This window comes from Pan troglodytes, chromosome 13 (assembly GCF_028858775.2).
Source record: "Pan troglodytes isolate AG18354 chromosome 13, NHGRI_mPanTro3-v2.0_pri, whole genome shotgun sequence".
NCBI lineage: Eukaryota > Metazoa > Chordata > Mammalia > Primates > Hominidae > Pan > Pan troglodytes.
Genome location: NC_072411.2, coordinates 81,591,116 through 81,605,003, shown reverse-complemented (window position 1 = coordinate 81,605,003; position 13,888 = coordinate 81,591,116). Strand labels below are relative to the sequence as shown.

General features: G+C 37.7%; 1 protein-coding gene across 17 annotated transcripts in view; it reads left to right on the top strand.

Moving 5' to 3' along the window:
• The window catches only part of ZNF385B (zinc finger protein 385B), a 420,705-nt gene that overhangs the window by 291,772 nt on the left and 115,045 nt on the right, over positions 1–13,888 (top strand). Inside the window, exon 1 of one of the 17 annotated variants that reach the window (XM_009443826.5) lies at positions 10,570–10,815. The exons of 14 other annotated variants lie outside the window; for them this stretch is intronic. The gene's annotated coding sequence lies outside the window, so the exon portion shown is untranslated. Of the gene's footprint in view, positions 1–10,569; positions 10,816–11,288; positions 11,429–13,888 lie in introns of those variants that run through there. 2 more of the 17 variants (XM_063790610.1, XM_009443827.5) reach the window with 2 other exon arrangements.

Below are 13,888 nucleotides of genomic sequence, written 5' to 3'. Positions count from 1 at the left end.
GCATATGCAACGTCTGAAAAGATATGTTACAGAAGATATGAATTCGCCATTCCTAAGTCACTTTCTTCAACTTTAAAGTATCAACATTTATTAGGTTAACATTAAATACTTGAGAGCAGATTCTTGAAATATTGACTAAATCTGAATTCTTGCTATAAGATTTGAAATATCTGAAAATCAAATATAATTGGGAAAATTCCGCTACTTTATTATTTATTAAATAGTCCTGGTAACTTTAATGATAGCCACATATTTTAAACAAATGATTATCTTTGACAGAGGAATTATAAATGAGAGCCTCATTCAAGAATTCCCTTTATTCATGGCTGTTGTTTGTCTGCCCTTCTTTTTGGTGGTACAGAATAAACAGGGCTTAGTGGGAAGGGGAGGACCATACAGTCTAGCACACAAGCCTTGCACAACCTCAGTCTTGGTGGTAGTATGGGTAGGTAGAAACCAAAATCCCTGAGTTGGAGGGGTTTTCAGGTCAAAGCTTAGAAATGACATTTCCCTCCAAACTGACCTCTCGTTCTGTGTTCTTTCTCCATGATAGGCCCTTCCATCTACCCAAGCTGGAAGCCTTGCTGAATAGTCCATTGGACTTTAGCCCTGTCTCCAATCAGTTGTCATGTCCTGTTGAGTCTACCTCTTTTGTCTGTATTCTTTTCTCACTACAGCCTAACCCTCAGTTCATACTCAAATTGTCTCTCACATAGGTTACTATGATGCCTTCTACTTGAACTTCTTAGCTCTATCAGCCTCTCTTTTCCCACCCAGCCTTCGCCATATCAGTGTTTTTCCTATTGCCACACTATCACTCTGTATCTTAAATGTCTGTGTGTTCAGGTAAACCCTTCACGAGGCAGTTAGCTCCATGAAGGCAGGGACTGAAGGTTTCTGGTCCATCATTATATACTTAACACCTAGTACACTATGTGGCTTTTAGCCATCATTGAAAATCAGTTGGATTTTGAATACATGGATTTTTTTATTCATAAATATCTGAGAAGGCCAGGTATTATTTTAGAATTCGTAGACACCTCAAAGTTCTCTGCCAGAACATGGAAGCACAGAGTGGCTCCTGGCCCACCTCCTGTCCTGTTCAACAAGAAGGTAGACACCCTAGTCCTCACTGCCAACCTCCAACTACATTTCCTGAAAATAGCCACCCTGAGGCTACTTCCAGGCCCACACAGGCGTTTTTCACCTCACAGGAAGGGATCTGGAAAAGAGACCTACACAGGACTTGGAAGTAGTCCGAGGGCCATTAGGGCATCGACTTACAGAATCCCAGGAACGCAGGATGTGGTCTAGAAGGAGGGGTAGGGAAGGCATAGACAATGTGGGCCGATCCCTTTGGCCTACGAACTGGGTAGGAATATGGCCAGAGGAGGGTTGTGTCTAAGAGCCCTACTACAAGCAGGAGATGATCTGGATTTGTTCTAGAGATTGTACTCCTAGTGTATATTTGTGAAAATGTAGCATTAGCAAGAACTGTCTAATATTGTATTTGAGAAATGCCATCTGAAAATATGAATAGAACTTAAAGGTTGTAACTGAATCTTTCCTAACTAACCTTTTAATTGTTTGTATTTCAAGACCACATGACTCTCTGTTCTTTTGTGTTCTGGGAAGCAGTTTCAAGTACTGATTAAGAGTACAATGTGGAAAGCCAAAACAGGGATATGAGTTGTGAGCTGGATTTTGTTCTAAGTTGTCCCTTTGCTGGCTATGGAGCCCTGGGCAGAATGCCTCATCTGCTGAATAGAGGTAATCTTCCTTCAGGCTTGTAGTGAAAGTACGTGAGGTTAGACTCTTTAAAAGACTTAGCTTAAGTAAATGCTCAATAGATCACAGTGCTGTCATCATCATCATAATCACTGTCATTATTTTTACAGCTGTTATTCCTCATTGTCCATAACTATTGTAGTGACCTTGGGCAAGTCACATAACCTCTCAGAACCTCAGTTTCTTCCTCCATAAAAAGATGTTTGGAGCAGAGGATAACGAAGACTTTGTCCAGTTAAGAGCAAGGACTTTCTGGAATTCTTTCAGTGTACACTGAACTTGAACTTGACCCCACAAGCAGTGTTTAAATTGTTAATGAAAGTTAGCTACTATGCATGTAATATCACTATATATTCTACTTTAATCAAATGTAGTATGCAAAAACTGAAAAAACCTGGATTAAATATGCAGTTTATGAAACAAGTATTTGCTTTATAGGAAGATTCATTGTAGAGTCCCTTTTACTCACAGGCTCTTCTAGTACATTAAAAATAAAATTTGATTTAAAAAAAGATATTCGGTTTGCCTGCAACTTTTCAGAAACATATGCAGACATTTTTAATCCGTTTGAATCACAGAATCCCTTGTGAATTGATTAACTCTGATTCCTCTCTCTGAGAAATGAACATGGTTGCAAATATTTGCATACAATTCCTGGAGAGGGGGTGGTCCATGGATCCTAATTTAAGAAGCCCTGGCATAAAGCCAAAATAAAGAGAAAACCAATAAAAATGGAATATGTTGAGGATATTATAGGCATTTCTAAATGCCAGCCTCCAAACAACTGGCTCTCTTCAGAATCAGAGAAACAGAGAGAACCAACATTTATTGAATGCGAACTGTGCCAGACACTGTGTTAAGCATTGTATAAGTGTCCTTCCCCTTCCAAATCTAAAAAAGACAGATATTATTTCTGATGAGAAAATTGAGGCTCAGAGAATAAGCACTTCTCCAAAGTCTTTTCACTATTAAATGGTAAAAGCAAAATTTGAACTGGGGTCTGGCTCTAAGGCTACATACACTATGATAAAAGGCCCTAAGTTCCTTCACATTTGTTCCCAAGCCCCCAGATTTTTATTAAAGAATAGATCACAGAAATGTACAGATTTTTCTGCCTTAGTGAACTCACAAAGGAACCAGCTTCATGTTGAGAGCCCATCCTTTCCCCCTCCCGTGTTCTGTGCCATCAGAGCTGGGAGGACTTGCAGGAGTGGTACGTTGGTGTTGGGATGGGGCAGGGCAGCAGAGAGCTGAGAGATGATGGACTCTCTTGGCTGGATATGATTCAAAAGTTCTGATCCCCTACGTGCCCCAGTAAAGTTTTCTGGCTGATATCTGTGTTAAAGAGTTGTCAGCTGAGGAGCAGAGAAGTGTCCAGTCAGACTCAGAATACCTCATTTGCCAAGTATCACATGAGAATAGTGAAGACAGGCCCCATTTGGAAAAGAACTGCTTCTAGGAAGATTTATTACATAGGGGTCATGTTGCATAACTATGTTCAGGATACTCAACTCCTCCTTGACTCATTCACATTTCATAAGACAGATACTCCCTTCAAAAAGGAGGGACTAAATGAGGAAATAAATGAAGGGCCTTATATGAATGGCAGAACAACCTAAGTCTTATTGGAATTCTTTCTTGGACTGTATCTATAGCCTTGGTGCTATAAGCCAATATTGACCTTTCTTTATAAACAGCTTGACCCAATACTGTGCAGAAAGCACTGTGCTTTGCACACTTAAAGACCTTATATAGTAAGGTGAGTTCTGTGTCCTCATGTTCTAACCTGTCAAAACAAAACATTTGTGGTGATTTGGGAATATGCTCACAAATACATTTTTGGTTTCAAGTCATTTTAAGATATGCTATCTTATCACCTCAGCCTTCACAACATGTCCTAGAAAATTATGCTGTTTTCACAGTGATATTAAAGGCACCGTGAGATTTGGTATTTTATTTAGATTTTCCTCATGATTTCCCACATGATATAGAACTGCTTCATAAAGTTACTTGCTGTGAAGTATTTCAGAGCTTTATTTGGCGGTAATCAGGAAGATACTACTTAATGTTTAAAAGTAAAATATGCATATTTAGGAGTAACTGACATCTGATAAGCAATTTTTCTTGTATGCTATGGATGGTGCAAAAGATATTTTATTAGTGTAAATATGATACCTCCTTATATCAGCAAGGCAGCATAACATAGTGGTAAAAGTATGGACTCTAGAGCCAAACTACATGTGTTTGAACCCCAGCTCTGACGCTTGCCTGCTTCAGGATCTTGGGGAAGATATTTTGTCTTTCTGTGCCCTGTTTCCTCATCTGGAGAATGCAGGTAATAGCAAGTTCTTCCTTTACTGTGTTAATTTGAAAATTGGGTGAATTAATATAAATAAGTGTATAGAACAGTGTTGGTGCATAATAAATGTTATGTAAGTGTTAGACATTGTTATACAAATGAGTAAAGATGACTAATAAACTCTAGGTGTTAGATGGTTTAAAAAATAAGTTAGTTTTTCCTCAGTTTAGGATAAGTGTTTAAATAGAGTTTATTCTCATATTGGTCTTAAGAAAGCTCTAACTAAGACCTCTGCCATTCCTTCTGTCCTCTTATATCAAATCTGAGTATCAATTAATGGCTTCACTGACATCTGTGGGCTGAGGATCCTCACATACCTGTAAATGGAAATGTGTACTAAGTTTGATAAATTTCAGTTTGACAGATTGAATAAATACCATTTCTCACACACACCCAACATATTTTTGCCAAATGTATGTCACCCCTGCTGTGATAATGAAATACCACCATACTTTAAATGTTGCTAACTTCATAACAGCTTTGAATATGATCAGTGAATACTGAGGGAAAAAATAACACTAATACTATGTGAGAAGTCCTTGAAACCACTTGATGCTAAAATTGTATTTTCACATTTGAAAATGCTGGAAAAGTATGGTCATTCATTCATTCAAAATATGTATTGAGTACCTACCATAGGCCTGGCCCTGCTCTAGAAACTGGGAATATAGTTTTTATCCCTGTGGAGATTATATTTTAGTAACAGGAGATAATGAACAAGTAAACAAGTAAAACATGATCATTTTAGAGACAAGTAAGTGCCATGAAGTAAATAAACCGAGCAGTGTGATAGAGGGAGGGGCTCACTGAGATGATAACTGAGCTGAGGCACAACTGAAATGGGAGCAGGGAGTTTCATGCTGAGGGAACAGCAGAGGCAAAAGCCCGAGACAGAGTGAATGTGATGTGTTTGGGAAAGAGAGAGGAAGGACGCTTAGATCTTGGGGGAAGAGAGGCAGTACTCGGTGAGGTTTTGGAGCAGGCAGGGGCTTAATTGAACATGTGGTGACTGCAGGCCATAGCAAGGAGTTTGATTTTATTCCAGGTGCTGTGGGAAGCTGTTCCACTGGAGTGACATGATCAGATTTGTATTTTTAAACAGTTTGCTTGGCTGCTGTGTGAGAACCAAATGTCGGAGACCGTAAGTGGTCCCGGAAAGATCCCTTAAGAGCCATTAGCTGTAGTCCAGACAAATGTTGGTGTCTCGGACTAGTATGCGACAATGACATGGATGGAAGCAGGAAGATTTGCAGCCTATGTTGGAGGTGGAGACAACAGGACTTGCCAATAGTCTGGATGTAGGTGGAAGCTAAGGAGGAATCAAAGAATCACAAATTTTAAGGTCTTGCTCAAGTCCTGCCTTCACAGTGAAACTTTCTCCAGCTCTTCTAGCCCACTTTTGTCTCTCCTTTGATTGCAGTGGCTTTGAGCTGACAATATGTGCAAGGCATTGTTCCTGGTGCTTAGAATACATTAGTGAATGAAACAAAGCTTCCTGCCCTGTGGATGTTATGATCTGTCCTGTACCACTTCTATATCTGTGCCACTAATTTACATTAAATTTTATGTGTCTTTGTATTAGTCTCTAATTGTTTTGGATATATTATTTTTGTTCTCTAAATAGAAAAGCACCTTTAGGACCAGTGACCCCACTTTTCAATTTACCATAATGTCTTGCTCAGTGATGGTGGAAGCAAAAGTAACAGTGAAAATATGTTTGTTTGTTTTTCCCCCCACAGATAGCTTGTTTCTAGGTTTGCCTGCTGCTTTAAATAAGTAAACTTGTGAAAATCCAAAATTGCAATTCAGATGACTAGAAGGGCCATAATTTTTTCATTAAAAAAGATTATGGGCCTGGCACGGTGGCTCAATGCCTGTAATCCCAGCAATTTGGGAGGCCAAGGCAGGTGGATCACTTGAGGTCAGGAGTTCGAGACCAGCCTGGCCAACATGGCGAAACCCTGTCTCAACGAAAAATACAAAATTAGCCAGGTGTGGTGGCTGGCGCCTGTAATCTCAGCTACTCGGGAGGCAGAAGCAGGGAGAATCACTTAAACCCAGGAGGCGGAGGTTGCAGTGAGCCGAGATCGCACCACTGCACTCCAGCCTGGGTGACAGAGTGAGACCCCATCTCAAAAAAAAAAAAAAAAGAAAAGAAAAGAAAAAGATTATATAGTCACTCAAGAGTTACTCTAAAATAACAGTTCCCCTCCCCAGTGAATGTAATTAAAAATTTGTCAACAAGTCATTATGCATTTGTCAGGGGGATTCGGATGAAGGAACTGAAGCTGAAGAATCAGAAGCCATAGTCCATTTAAAATTAATTCAAAGTGAAGACATGAAAACTATAATTTAGAATTGTAAATTGAAAAGAAAATTATTTCTGAGTTCTAAAAATTCAAATATGTGGACTTTATAGAGGACTTCCATTTTCTACATTTACAATTTATAATCAACAGTTATAAATTAATTCTTTAACCAGGTCACGTTCATCCTGGCAATGAAAAGTAACCATTCGAATACACAACTAAGTTGGCTTCAGGTTATGGCTTTCTGAGTTTGTCTTAAAATATAAAAAAGAAAACAAAAGTCATGGCTTTATGTTTTGCAAGGAAGACTGAGTATCCTCATAAACACTCATAGGCTATTGACTCCTTTTCAAGACACCTTATAGTAGGGTTGGCATTGAGGTGCTGTTGCTAATGCAATGCTGTATCTTACACAGCTGTCCTGCAGGTTAATTAAGCTTTTGAGGACTATCCCAGGAATTATTATTTCCATGAAAAATGCTTCTGGATTCTAGAGTACTGACTTAAAGCCAAAATTAGGAACATACTTCATTTATAAGAGGTCTTAAACTTGTTTCTGTAATTCTCATAATCCATGTACTCTTTGAAGATGATCATAATTATCAATGAGCAATAAAACCTTTAATCAGGTAGTATGCAGCAGCACAGTTCTTACATTAAAAACACAGATGCTATTCCCTTACGCCTACATTCACTCAACACATTCATTAAGTGCCTTCTCTGGGCAGGGCCCTAGACAAACAGCAGTAAATTAAGTCTGGTCTCTAAGCCAGAAGAGCTTAGAGCTCTTTGGGGAAGAAGACACATGTACAAGTAACACACAATCAACAGTCTTAAGTACTGTAATGAAGATGTAAATAAAATGCATTGCAGGTTATCAACAGTCTTAAGTACTGTAATGGAGATGTAAATAAAATGCATTGCAGCTTCGGAGGAAATCAAAATGCTTTCTTCTGAAAAAAGAGGGAAGGCTTCGTGGAAGAGATGGCATTTAAAATGTCACTTGAAAATGGAGAGAATTTAAAAGGAGACAAAAAGGGACGAGCATCCTGGGAGGCATGACGGCATGAAAAAAGTGATAGAACTCATAAAGTGTGTATGTCCAAGAACCAGCTAGTGCATCGTGCAGTGAACATTTCTGGAGCAACTACCAAGTGTAAGGCACTGCCTAAGGGGCCAGAGACAAAAAGACAAATGAGATGTGGGTCCTGTCCTTCAGAGAGAATTTGGTTTAATAAATCTTATAAAGTGTGAGAAAACAGTTTTCATTTAAGTTTGAGGATGGTTGTTGGATGCTGAACTGCAGCATTTGAATTGGATTCTGTGGTGATGGTAATAATAATGCTCACCATTCACTAAATCCTTCAGTGTTCTAGCCACCATGGTAAGAATTTACATGCATTATTTCCTTCAGCGCTCCTCATGAGATATGATTACTGTTTTATTCCTACTTGTGAGCTGAGAAAATTGGGGCTAAGTCAATTAATGTATGTCATGTTTCCCAGCTGGTAAGTAGCCGAGTAGAGATTTAGACAGGTGTGTGGTATTACAGAGCCTGTAACTCACTGAGGGAAGCCACAGGAGATGTTTGAGTAGGATTATGATTGATTTGAGCTGTTCTTCTTAAGAATTCAATTGACTACAAGGTGAATACAATGATTAAGGAATTCTGCTTGTGAACAGCTAATGAGGACCTAAATGAAGGTAATGGCAATGGGTATGAAAAAGGAAAGGAGGTGACAGATGTCATAAAGCTTACTAACTGGATTCAGGGACAAGGAAGAGGGAGAAGACAAATACAGCTTCAAGTTTTAGAGTCTGCATGTAAGGAAGTAAAGACCAGCAGAGAAGAAATATCCTTTAGAGAGTGAGGTGAGGGGATAGGGGCAGGGAGGCTGGGATAAGTAGTTTAATTTTGTACAAGTTGAACTTGAGGTGCCAATGGGATACAGGTGGGAGGGAAAATGCAAAAGTTAAGGTTAGAAATACAAAAGTTGAGCTTGGAAAAGAGGTGATTTAGAAATGGGATTATATTCTACCAATGGTAGAGAGGTCAAGGAGGACTGATAGAGGCCTTCAGAACCCTAGTTTTATTTTGCTGGAGAAATCATAAGCCAGATTACAGTGTTTATGAAGTGAGGGGATAGTAAAAAATAAAGGAAGGGTAGACTACTCTAAAAGAAGTTAAAAGGTAAGAGCAAATAGTTGGTAGACTAAGAGGCTAACAAGAATGAAGCAAGTTTTGTTTCCTTAAGAATGGACTGACTGAAGAAAGACGGTGATTGATAGGGTAAGGTCTTATAGAGAGGGCGGGCTGTATTAACTAACTCAAGGTGATGACTTAGCTAGGTAAGAGATGCCTGGTGCCTCCTTTGGATCCATCCAAGCTCTTCTCATTTTTTAGATAACCATTTAAATGTCACCTCTCTGTGGAGCCTCTGTCTCTCCTGTAGTTTTCCCCGTAGAGGCTTAAGTGTTCCTTATCCCATTCTCCCACTGGTCTTGGTACATACCTGCACTATGGACCAGTGGTTCTCAAACATCAGCATGTTTCAGGTCATGTAGGGGGCTGGCTAAAACACAGATTACTGGGCCCCATCCCCAGTGTTTATGATTCTGTAGATCTGGAGTGAGGCCTCAGAATTTGCTTTTCTAACAAGTTCTCAGGTGATGCTGATGCTGCTGGTCTGAGGACCACACTTTGTATACTACTGAACTAAACTAAAAATATGTGAGACATACAAATAAAGAGCTTGGGAGTTCAAGGATGCACTAGTATTCCAGACCTGGAAATGTTCTAGAAAAAATACTCCAAGAATCAGTCATGATTCAACAGCAGGTAAGAAAGAATGAAACACTTCTTCATGAAAGAAAAATATTTTGAAGAGGCCATCAACATAATCTCTACAGAGCAGAGGTTTCTTAGGGGAGAGCTATCATAGATGAAGACTTTTTTTTAAGTGAAAACCACAGCCATGACTATAATTATACTGTAATCATAAGGAATGCCCAGTTGTTATTTGGGGGGAAATAAGTATAGAGCTAGCATACTATGTTTCATTTAGAATATTATTTTGTTATTATTCATAACTTAGATGATTGAGACTGGAAAAAATGTACCATTTCTAAGAGCTGGTTTTATAATTACCATTTTCTTTGCTGCATCTAATTATTCACTTAGGTTTACCTGTCCCTGATAGTTACTGTGCAAATCTGACATAAGCAGATATACTAAATCTCAGAACTTGGATAAATATAATTTTTTCTGTACGTCACTAAAGTGTTGCCTGTGGTTAGTAAATGTGCTAAGTTGCCCAACCAAAGGTGCAAAATTCTTCCTGACATTTGCAAGCATCAGTCATTTCAAGTTTCTTTTATTCGTTCAAATGCCCACTAAGCTAACTCATCAGTATCAATGACAATCAGCTTAGCATAAGCAAAACAACCATTCAGTCATAGCCACACTGTGTAACATGGATATATCAGATGCTTTATTCTGACAACATGGTCAGATGCCACTAGATGCAAAGTTAAATTAATTAGATATGAGAGCAAATAATAAATCATTTTAGTTCCAAGCCTGTATAACTTCAATTTTACCATAATACCCTATATAACTGAAATTAGGTTTTTGAGTTGAGATGCATACACATCCCTATTAATTTTATCAACATCAAATTGACATCTGCTCTAGTCTTTTTGAACTATATGAATCTTTATTTAAAACCTAAAAATCCATGGGAAAGGAAACAAATTCTTCAGGCCTAATAGAATGCAAATAAATTATTCTAGTCTAACAGAATATAAATAAAGTTCGTTGTGAGAACACATTTCTCTTTGAAATAAAAAGCAATTTTAAAAGATTTAGTTGCCCACCTGAGGGGGAATAATCCCTTGACATATAAGTGATACTGAAAATTCCAAACTCTTGTGATAAGTAGATATTTTGAGAGAATTGAATTGTTTTGTTAGGAGGGAGATGTGGGTGTCAGTTTGCTTTATTTCCGTTTTACTATGACAGAGTGGTAGTTTTTGAGTAGCTGGGGGATACTCAGAAAAATTACGTGAAAGAAAGCCACTTGTCAGTCTTTTAGGATATATTTGGTTCTGTGTCATCAGAAGGTTTTCTGCCCTCTCCCTGGAATCAAGTTGCAAACACGATCCTCAATAGTAATTAGAGCTAAGCGGCAATTACAGGACGTATGATTTGTTCAGAAGCACTGCCTGCCGGCTGTTTCCTAGCACCACATTTCACGGGAGCACCAGGTTGAGATGATGGAATTATTTACTTTTAAATGTAACATCTCGTACAGTGCTCAAATGCAGACGTGAACGTGGACTGTAACCTTAAAAACAAAGGTAAGCACTGCTAACTGACCCACATTTACATCTTAAGGAACTTTCTTATGAAATATGTGACAAAAATATAAAACAGGTCAAATGAATTGCAGAAAAAGAGAAAAGTATCAGAATTAAGACAAATAGAATTTGCTAATTTTGCAACTCCTTTGTCTAATGGTATCTTGATTTTCCTAGCCTGTTTGTATTTCATTTGTACTACTGAGCCACTTTACTAACTATAATGACGAGGTAACTGATTTCCCACATTTCTTTAATCTTTATAAGCTACCGTTCCCCTTTCTTTCAGAGTTTGTGTCGGAATAACTACTAGGTAAAAATGAGATTCATGTTCAATTCAACTATGTTAGAACTCTCTCTCCTTTTTATCTTCTTTTCAGAAAGTATATTTAAGCTGTTGATTATAAATGTCCAAGAATCCACATTCAGATTGACAGAATAGTGGCTGGTAGCCTGTAATCAAATTGAGTGACGTGAGAGATTTGCACTCTTGTCACATGATTTTTATGATAGGCACCATTTCAAGTTTTAATGTTCCATCTAGTTCACGTCAAAGCTCAATGGTTTCATGTTTGTTTAGACCCTTGGGCATAGAAATCTCTCTGGAAACCAGGTACGTTTAGCTCCTCAAGAGGGAGTATTGTCTGTTATAAGAGTAGGTATAATTTGTATGTATACAATAGGTACTTGTGAAATTCTCATTTCTGTTTTAATGTTATCACTTTATTTTCCCCCACCTTTTATTTCCCTCACCTTACTCCCCACCTTTTATTTCCCCCACCTTACTCCCCACCTTTTTTTTTTTCAATTTTGCCATTTGTAAAACATGGATAAATATATTATCAGAAAAGGACTTAAGAACTCTTGGCACCAGGAAGATATTTTTATCTCATAGTCTCCAGTGGGATTTCAGGTGGCTTGAAAAATGTTGAAAGAGCATTGACTTCTTTTATTCTATCTTATTCATGGGTTAGAGGTGTAAACACTGAGGGTTCAGTGGACTTGCAAAAAATGAATAGGTTAAAGCCAGAAATGGATTAATTTTTCCAAGGTCCTTGAGACACTGATGTGTGACCTCTTGGCAGACAATATTGCTCAGTTTAGTTGTTACATACCTGATTTAGGGAAAATTGTGTGTAGTGCTGTATTCATCATGGGCTTTGTTTTCTATGTTTGCTTTTCATAGAATTATTTATCCCAAGCATCATTTTCTTCATCAGAAAAACAGGGGATGATCATAAGCCATGTAAAGTTTAGAAAACTACTTATTGTGGTGTGTGTAAAATATATGTAAAAAGCTACTTAATATATGTAAAAGCACCTTGTGCTGCCCAGTGAAATGGTATAGTATTTGTATAACCCAGGACACAATGATGAATTTCCATAAAAATATACTGTAAAATTCTATGGTGCACTCAGGTTTCTAACTTGTCCCTGTCCTTCACATGTATGGCAGATACCATCGTGGGAGCACGTAATAAAAACAATCCTCAGTTGTTGCAATTGACATGACTACTGGAGACAGAACTAGAGATATGGTCTAATTTGTTAAATCTTGTCACAGGGACAAACTTGTCCTGATGCTACAGTAATCTTGCTATTAATCTTTTGATTTATAGAAGCAAATATTAAAAACAAAACTAATACAATGTAGTTGCAAAATAAGGCAAATGACAAATTTTATGAGTGCTTTCTAGTTCCCTGGAAGTATTATGGTGGGAGCCAAAGACAAAGAGATGAAAGAGGCACACAGACAGGTACACAAATGTACAGAAACAGAGAGAGACAGAGACAGAGATGCTACATACAGGAGAGAAACAGGAGAGATGAGAGAGGCAGAAAAGACAGGTGGGAAAGAGGGAGACTATGGAAACAGTGATTAGAGAGAGTTAGAGAAAGAGGTGTTACAGAAAAGGAGACAGAGATACAAGTCAATCAAAGTTTGGAAAGTTGTAGAGATTGTGCAGTTTTGGAACTTTGGATTCTTTTTGCATTTCTTTTAGCTGGAAACATGCTTTCTCAAGTTAAATACATTGAGCACTAGGTCCATTTTTGTGAATTGTTTACTTTCCTTTGGTGTCTTTTAAAGCAAAGGGAACTTAACAGTCTGTTTGAAGTTCAGAAGAGACCAATAGTTAAAACAAATGTTTTAAAAGAAAATATTTCCATTCCTTTGTTGCTTTATAAAGCAAATCATTGAAAAGGAAAATAATGAATGCTGTGAAGAAATGCTCTACTTTCAGTGGGACTTCTTATGAAAAAGTCATTATGGCCTTGACTTTTGGTGTTCATTGCTGGGATAGGAGGGAATTATTTGGGGAGCCAAAATGAAATTCCATATAAAGAATATTATTCAGATTTTAAAAAGAAGATCCTACCATTTGCAACAACATGGATGAGACTGGAAGACATTATGTTAAATGAAATAAGCCAGAAAAAAAAATACTGCATGATCTCTCTTATATGTAGACTTTTTTAAAATGTCAAATATATAGAAACAGAGAATAGGAAGGTGGCTGTCAGACTGTGGGAGAGAGAGGAATATGGGGAGATGTAGGCCAATATTGTCAAAAGGTAGAAAGTTGTAATTATGTAGGATGACTGTATCTAGAGATCTAAGGTACAGCATGAGGACAGTAGTTAATATTATTTTGTATGTTAGAAAATTTCTAAGAGTGGATTTTAGGTACTCTTACCACACACACAAGTAACCATGTGAGATAATGGATATGTCAAATGGCTTTACTATAGTGATCACTTCACTATATATATATATATATATATATGTGCATCAAAATATCACATTGTACACTATAAATTTTATATGATATTAAAAAAAAGAACCTGACAGTCAAGTTGTAAAGTAAAAATTTTGATGACTATGTTAAAAAATAAAGAAAAAGAAATTTCATGTAAGAAAGTCTGGTACAAGGTCAGTATAATAGTACAAGAGTAACATGATGCACAGGGCTGGGGCAGTCATTTATGATGAGGGCCTTCATGTGCAGAAAATACTTGGGTGTTCATTGGAGATGTTTTGCACATCGCTAGTGCCCCAGAAGCTGCCTACCTG